At 38.5% G+C, this 8,869-nt stretch overlaps 1 non-coding gene across 1 annotated transcript; it reads left to right on the plus strand.

Moving 5' to 3' along the window:
• The first annotated feature begins 8,166 nt into the window (after positions 1–8,166).
• On the plus strand, positions 8,167–8,273 carry LOC140595533 (U6 spliceosomal RNA). Its single transcript, XR_011997266.1, has one exon. It is a non-coding gene; the product is annotated as a U6 spliceosomal RNA (small nuclear RNA).
• Positions 8,274–8,869: the final 596 nt, after the last annotated feature.

Below are 8,869 nucleotides of genomic sequence, written 5' to 3' on the forward strand. Positions count from 1 at the left end.
GATCAGGAATCCAAAATTAGTGTTGTTGGGCTAACACCAAAGTTCAGTCATGATGCATTTCTTCTGGAGATCTCTTCTTTGCTTTTCCAAATTCTAGAAGCTGCCCACAGTCCTTTACTCATGGTTTCCATTTTCTTACCATATCAAATTCTTGCCTCTATTCTCACTTCTCCTTTTCTGACTTTGACTTTCCTGCCTCCTTCTTACAAGGACTCCTGTGACTATGTCAGAGCCACTTTGATGATCTAGGATAATCTCTTAATAGCAAGAGTCATGACTTAACTACTTCTGCAAAATCTCATTTCCTGTGTAAGAGGAAACTATTCACAGGATATTAGGATATTAGGATACGGGTATTAGGATACAGATCTCTTTGCAGGGCCATTGTTATGTCAACTACGTCTCCGCAGACTATTATAGAAATAGATTAGCATAAAAAATTTTTTTGTATGGGCCACTATCATACAGGTTGAGTGAGCAGGCTGAGTGAAATAAGTCAATCGGAGAAGGACAAACATTATATGGTCTCATTCATATGGGGAATATAAAAAATAGTGAAAGGGAATAAAGGGGAAAGCAGAAAAAGTAAGTGGGAAATATCAAAAAGGGAGACAGAACATGAGAGACTCCTAACTCTGGGAAACGAACTAGGGGTGGTAGAAGGGGAGGTGGGCGGGGGGTGGGGGTGACTGGGTGATGGGCACTGAGGGGGGCACTTGATGGGATGAGCACTGGGTGTTATTCTATATGTTAGCAAATTGAACACCAATAAAAAATAAATTTATAAAAAAAAGGATCTGAAAGGACTATTCAAGCAGTGAATTGATGGAGTTCTTTGCAAAATAAAACTAGAAATCAATAGCAGAAGAAGTAATCAATATTCTCAAATGTATTTTTTTAAAGATTTTATTTATTTGTTCATGAGAAACACAGAGATAGAGGCAGAGAGAGAAGCAGGCGACCTATCAGGAGCCCGATGCAGGACCTGATCCAGGGATTCCCAGATCAGGACCTGAGCCAAAGACAGATGCTCAACCACTGAGCCACCCAGGTGCCGTCAAATGTATTGAAATGAAACAACACACTCTAAAAAAACCAAAAGGGCAAAGAAGGAATCATAGAGGATTTAGAAAACACCTTGGGATAAATTAAAATGAAAACACAACATGCTCAAACCCATGGTCTGTGGTGACAGCAGTGCTAAGTCAAAATTTATAGGTGTAATGCCTACATTTAGAGAGAGGCAAGATCACAAATCTATTAACAACTCTCATTGTAAGATGTCAGAGAAATAAGTGAAAAATAAACCCAAAGCTAGCAGAACGAAGTAAAAAGGGCTAGTATAGAGATAAAAAATAATTTGAATAAAAAACAAGAGGGAAATTAAACAAACTGAAGAGTACCTCTTCAGAATAACCAACATAGTTGACAAAACATTAGCTAGATTGACTAACAAAAGAGAGAGAGAGAGAGAAATGACTTCACTAACTAAAGTCAGAAATAAGAGGAAGACATTACTAAGAATATCGTAGAAATAAAGGAGATTCGAAAAGAATACACTGAACTTTGTACACCAATAAATGGGAAATCCTAGATAAAATGGATGACTTTTTAGACACACACAACTTACCATGGCTGAATCATGAACACATAGAACTTCTGAATAGAATATCACTAGTAAAGGGATTGAATCAATAATCAAAAATTTCCCAACAAAGAAAAGCCCAGGACCATATAGCTTCACGAGAGACTCTTTCCAAAAATTAAAAAAAAAAAATCAAAAAAGTAACACTAATCCTCTTCAAAATATTCCAAAAAACATAAGAGGAAAGAAGTCTTCTAAGTAATTTCTAGTTATTTGAGACTCATCCTAGGGCAGCATTATGCTGATACCAAAGCCAACAAAGGCACTCCAAGAAAACTACACACCAATATCTTGTTTGAATATTGATGCAACAATGCTCAACAAAACATTAGCAAACCAAGCTCAACAGCATATTAAAAGAATTATACACAATATCCAAGTGGAATATCTTCCTGGAATGCAGAATGCAGATTCAACATATGAAAGTCAGACAGTGTAATAGTCCACATTTATAGAATGAAGGAAAATGAACATGATCATTTCTTTTGATTCAGAAAATAGGTCAACAAAATTAAAGATATTTCGTGATAAAAACAATCAATAAACTAGGAATAGGTGGAAACCTACACAAAATGATAAAGTCATATATGAAATACCTATAACTAACATCATCCTACATGGGGAAGTTCTGAAAGGTTTCCTCTAAGACCAGGAACATGGCAAAGATGCCTACTTTCACCATTTGTATCAACACAATAGTAGAAATTCCAGAAATGTAATTAGGCAAGAAAAATAAATAAGTAGCATCCAAACTGCAAAGGAATGAGTAAAACTATATCTCTTTGCACATGACATGATTTCATGAGTAGCAATCTTAAAGGTTCCACACATAAACATAAACTGTTAGAGTTAATAATTGATTCAGCTCTTTTGTGTTATACAAATAGAATAGTCATGAACCAGGAGCATTCTATATGCTAGTGATGAACAACTCAAAAAGGAAATTCAGCAAACAATTCCACTTACACTGACATCAGAAACTATAAAATACTTAGGAGTAAATTTTTGTATGGAAAAAACACTGAAAAATGCAAAACATTGCTGAAAGAAATAAAAGAAGCCATAAATAAATGGAAAAACATCCCCCACTGGTGGGTTGGAAGGCTTCATCAGTACTACCTAAAGCAGTCTTGATATTCAAACAATCACTATCAAAATCCCATGGCATTTTTTTTTTCAGAAACAGAAAAGCCCATTCTAAAATTCATATACAGTCTCAAGGGATGTCAAATCACCAAACAACGCTGGAAAGGAACATAATTGGGGAACTCATACTTTTTTATTTGAATATCTATTACAAACTGTAATAATCAGAGTACTATGATACTGAGAATAAGATACAAATATAGAGCAATGGAATAGCATAGAGGCCCCAGCAATAAATCCTCACATATAAAGTCCAATAGTTTTCAACAACAGTGCTAAGATTATTCAATGGAGTAAGAACAGCCTTTTCATAAAGAACAACACTAAGTGGTGGGAAAAAAAGATATCTAAATGTGAAGAATAAAATTGAACCCTTACTTTGCTCTACATAGAGAAATGAACTCAGATTGGTTGAAAGGACTTATGTATAAGAGCTAAAACCATAAACATCTGAGGAAAAACTATAGCAAAACTCATGATATTGAATTTAGCAGTGATTTCTAGGGCATGACCCCAAAAGCACACATAAGAAACTAAAAAATATATGAATTGGTCTTCACCAAAATTAAAAGCTTTTGTACAGAAGAGGACAATATCAAAAGTGACAAAATAACTCACAGAATAGGAGAAAGTTAACTCAATGATGCAAAGCATATTTCTCACAATGGATTAATAACTAGCATTATAAAGAACTCCTATAATTCAGCAACCAAATTACAAAATGCCCAGTTAAAAAATGGACCAAAGACTAGAATAGACATTTATCCAAAGAAGGTATTCAAATGGTGAGAAAGCACATGACAAGATGTTGAAGATCACCAGTCATTGGAAAAATGAAAATCAAAACCACAGTGAAATATCTCTTCATTCCTTAGAATGGCTGGCTTTTATAAAAAAAAAAAAAATACAATACAATAAGAAATCAGAGAAGCTACAGATACCTAGGAATAAACCTAACCAAAAGGTAAAGGATCTGTACTCTGAAAACTATAGAACACTTATAAAAGAAATTGAGGAAGACATAAAAAATTGGAAAAACTTCCTGTGCTCATGGACGGGAAGAACCAATATTGTTAAAATATCTGCTACCGAAACAATCTATATATTCAATGCTATCCTTAACAATACATCATCAGAATTTTTCAGAGAGCTGGAACATATAATGCTAAATTTGTATGGAATCAGAAAAGACCCTGAAAAGCTAAAGGAATGTTGAAAAAAGGAAAACCAAAGCTGGTGGTATCACAATTTTGAACTTCAAGCTGTATTACAAAGTTGTGATCAGTAAGACAGAAAAATAGACACATACATCAATAGAACTGAAGAGAGGTCCCATAAATGGACCCTCAACTCTATAGTCAACAAATCTTTGATATTTTAATCTTTTATCTATTGAAAGAAAAGAATATCCAATGGAAAAAATTATTTTCAGGGATCCCTGGGTGGCGCAGCGGTTTGGCGCCTGCCTTTGGCCCAGGGCGCGATCCTGGAGACCCGGGATCGAATCCCACGTCAGGCTCCCGGTGCATAGAGCCTGCTTCTTCCTCTGCCTGTGTCTCTGCCTCTCTCTCTCTCTGTGACTATCATAAATAAATAAAAATTAAAAAAAAATTATTTTCAGCAAATTGTGTTGGAAAATTGGATAGCCACATACTGAAGAATGAAACTGGACCATTTTCTTACACATACAGAATAAAAAAACTCAAAATGGATGGAAGACCTAATGTGGGCAGGAATCCATCCAAATCCTAGAGGAGAATACAGGCAGCAATCTCTTTGACCTTGGTTGCAGTAACTTCTTGCTAGACACATCTCCAAAGACAAGGGAAACAAAAGCAAAAATGCACTACTGGGACTTGATCAAGATAAAAAACTTATGCACAGCAAATGAAACAGTTAATAAAACCCAAATACAGCTTACAGAATGGGAGAAGATATTTATAAATGCCTTATCAGATAAAGGTCTAGTATCCAAAATCTATAAAGAACTTATCAAACTCAACAGGGAAAAAACAAATAATCCAGTCAAAAAATGGGTAGAAGACATGAACAGACATTTCACCAAAGAAGGCATACAAATGGCCAACAGACATGAAAAAATGCTCAGCAGTACTCCACATCAAGGAAGTGCAAATCAAAACCACAATGACGTACCACCTCATGGCAGTCAGAAAGGCTAAAATTAACAAGTCAGGAAATGAAAGGTGTTGGCAGGGATGCAGAGAAAGGGGAACCCTCTTATACTGTTAGTGAGAATGCAAGCTGGTGCAGCCACTCTGGGAAACAGTATGGAGATTCTTCAAGAAGTTGAAAATAGAGCAACCCTACAACCCAGCAGTTACACTATTAGGTATTTATCCAAAGGATACAGACATAGTGATTTGAAGGGGCACCTGTACCCCAATGTTTATAACACTATGTCCACAATAGTCAAACTATGGAAAAAGCCCAGATGTCCATGGACGGATGAATGGATAAGGAAGATATGGGGTATATATACAGTGGAATATTACTCAGCCATCAAAGAACTGAAATCTTGCCATTTGCAATGATGTGGGTTGAACAAAGGGTATTATATTAAGTGAAATTAGTCAATCGGAGAAAGACAATTATCATATGACCTAACTCATATGTGGAATTTAAGAAAAAACAAAGGATCATAGGGAAGGGAGGAAAAATAAAATAAGACAAAATCAGAGGGAGAGAGAGAAACCACAAGAGACCCTTAACCCTAGGAAGCAAACTGAGGGTTGCTGGAGAGGGGTGGGGAGGATGGGGTCATAGGCATTAAGGAGGGCACGTGATGTGATGAGCAGGACGTGTTATATGCAACTGATGAATCATTAACCTGTACCTCTTCAACTAACAATACACTATGTTATATTTTGATTTTAAATTTAAAAAGGAAAGAAAAAATTCCATGTGCATGAGCAAGTTTGTGTATGCAGCTTTTTCACACCCACCTATACATGTACACACCTGCACACACACACACACACACACCCATACAAGTGCATTCCCACATATATATAATGTTTGGCCTAGCATGCTACTATAGAGTTCATTTTGAAGAATAAATGAAATTTTAAAACGTGTTAAACTTCAGTAAAAAATTTAACACATAGGAAACATCCGCACATTATTAATAAAAGTTTCTGAGTTCACAGAGCAGAACTGGAACTCTAGAGACCCCTGAGTGTGATAAGTGATGGCTCTTTTTCTGTTTGTCTCTCTGTGTTTTCTGATGTTTCTGCAATTAGCCTCCACTGAGAAAGAAGGAGCATAACATGGTTAACAGAATGATCTGTGGATCGGGGTGGCCTGGACATGAATCCAAGCTGGGCCACTCTGACTTAAGTAAGTGATATTGGGCCTGCTGCTCTCCCTGCCTCAGGTTCCCCATCTGCAATCAGGACAGTCTGAGCTACCAGGCAGGGCGTTGTGAGGATTAGGTCAATGAACACACACATTGTCATTGTGACCAATTGAAGCATCAACTGTTTGGACACCTCTGGTAACCAGCTGCAGGTGATAGATTCATAGAGGAAATGCTCAGATCCCTGATGTCATGCTCTCAGATGATACCCAGTCCTTGGCGTTCTTTGGCAGACCTAGGTAGCATATCTGTGCTTACCTGGAGGCCTTCAATGTCCACGGGCAGGGAAAGATTGAGGAGTCAGGGAAAGGGGAGTCTCCCCCAAGGCAATGCTCACCTGTGAGTCCCAATAGCAGAGCCAGCAGCAGGTAGAGAGGGGGGCTGGGTTCAGAGGCAGGAGCTGACATTGTGGAGGCCAGAGGACCCTGCTCTGTGCAAATGAGTGTGCTGGGGAAAATGAGCCTCTGTTCTGTAGAAAAGAAATACCCACCCCTCATGTGATATAAGGGAAGCATCTATGATGCAGTAACATAGCTGTGAGGCAGCAATCTGCTTGTGCATTGTGAAACAGAAGTCACGTACAGAAGACCTTACATGGTGAGGAGGAAATGTAGGAAGAGGCCTTTTCTTATGTTTCAGATGGAGTGGACAGTTCTAGCAGAAACAATGGTTCCTGCCAACCTGGGGCCTCTGCGCTTTGCACTGGGCCCCTCCCCCATCTGGAGGTCTTCCAGGTGATTCTTCACTTAGAATCTCCAAGCCAAGAAGAATCTGTGGTTGGGGGCTTTGTCTTAAACTCCTGAGCCTATGACACTTGAGGGTGGCTAGCTTGTGCCCTCATTCTGTACCATCCTCCACCAAGAGCTACTGTACTGGAGGAAGGAATGGCTTTGACAGGACCTGAAAAACTTGGGGATCAAATGAGGTCTGCTCCTCAACTGACTCCCTATTGTAACCCTTTATTGATGGAACTGGTAAAACTTCACCTCAATGCACAGTGCACTGTGGACCTCAGAAAGGGTTGTGCTTGGGGCACCTCACTGGCTTATTGGTGGAGTTAGTAACTCTTGATTCAGGGTTGTGTTTTTGGGCCCCAAGTGGGTGTAGAGATAACTGTTTGTCTAGAGAAAACAATCTATAAAACAATCTATAACAAACAATCTATAAAAAGTCTATAAAAAAGAAGAAGTTGCATGTGTTTGCATCATTTCTTTTCTTTCAGGAGAGGAAGTGGGTTTCGCTGTCCTCAAAGTCACATTCCCAGGCATTTATCTGAGAGATATGAAGACTACAGCCTCACAAAAACCTGTGTGTGAATGTCTTCAGAAGCCTTCTTTGTAATGGTAAAAAGCTGGTAACAAGTAAAATATCCAGTGATAAGTGAATGGTGGAACCAAGTGTGCTACATTTCTACGAGGAAATACTACTCAGCAATAAAAAGGAATAATTTATTTTCATGTGCACAGCTTGTAAGTTTCCAAAGGCATTACACTGTGTGAACAAAATCAATCGCATAATGTCACACACTGTGTGACTCCACTGACACAACATTCTTGACATTATAGAGAACAGATTGGCATGTGCCAGAGGTTGGTGTGATGGAGCTGACTGTCCCAAAGAAAGAGTAGCACAAGGGTAACCTCTGTGGCCACAGAACTGTTTGTACCCTGAATATGGTGGTGGTCACACAAAATACACATAAGCAGGTGGACACGCACAAAAGCTAGGGATGTTTCACGATTGAGCTATAAAATCCAATATCATTATCATGAGGACACTGACTATGATGTTATCCAACATTAAAATATTATGTTGATGGGGTAAAGATGTGCACACGTTGGGTGGGGTCAGGAGTGACAGAGCATTGTATCCCAATCATCCATAGTGGGAAGTCAGTGAATATTTCCGACGGGTGAGAAGTCAAGAAGTGGCAATATAAGCATGCTATCTGAGTTCTGGCTATCATCTCTAGAAGAAGCAGTTAAAAATAACCAATTAAGTGCTCGCTTTGGCAGCACATATACTAAAATTGGAATGGTACAGAGAGGGCTAGCATGGCCCCTGCACAAGGATGACATGCAAAAATAATCAATAAAAGACTATGAAATGGTTGCCTCTGGGAGATAGAGAATAGTGGGAGGTAGGCAGACTCTAATCTTCATATGTAGAACGTATAGAACTATTTGCCTCTTAAACCATGTGCATATGTAAGTTTAATGAAGGTAAAAACTAAGCTAGTTGAGCCGATTGGTGTTGGAAGAGTTACACATAAGAGAATGTCCATACTTTGAGCATTAGTGTGAGTGTGATAAGCTTGTTGGAATAAGATTGATGTTCAAAACTCAATTACAATCCTATAAAGCAGCTCCAAACCTCAATGGCGATATGCTTCATAAAAAGAGCCATACATGGATGGAGTGGTTTATTACATGGCAAAGATGGCTGTGCTGACCAGTGAGGGCTGGATAATTTATCCCAATGGGAGAAAAAATACAAGATTCCTGTCATATCACACACACACACACACACACACACACACACGCAACTCAGAAGAACAAAGCTAGATCAGGTATAAATGGAAAGAGCAAAACTTCATCAAAGATTAAAAGCTTATTTTGTGCTACAGTAGCTCCCAAATGATACTAACTCTGCTGCTATGTGGACCATGGCAGAAGAACACGAGGGATCCTCTCATGTGTGCC

This window comes from Vulpes vulpes, chromosome 14 (genome assembly GCF_048418805.1).
Source record: "Vulpes vulpes isolate BD-2025 chromosome 14, VulVul3, whole genome shotgun sequence".
NCBI classification, from domain to species: Eukaryota; Metazoa; Chordata; class Mammalia; order Carnivora; family Canidae; genus Vulpes; species Vulpes vulpes.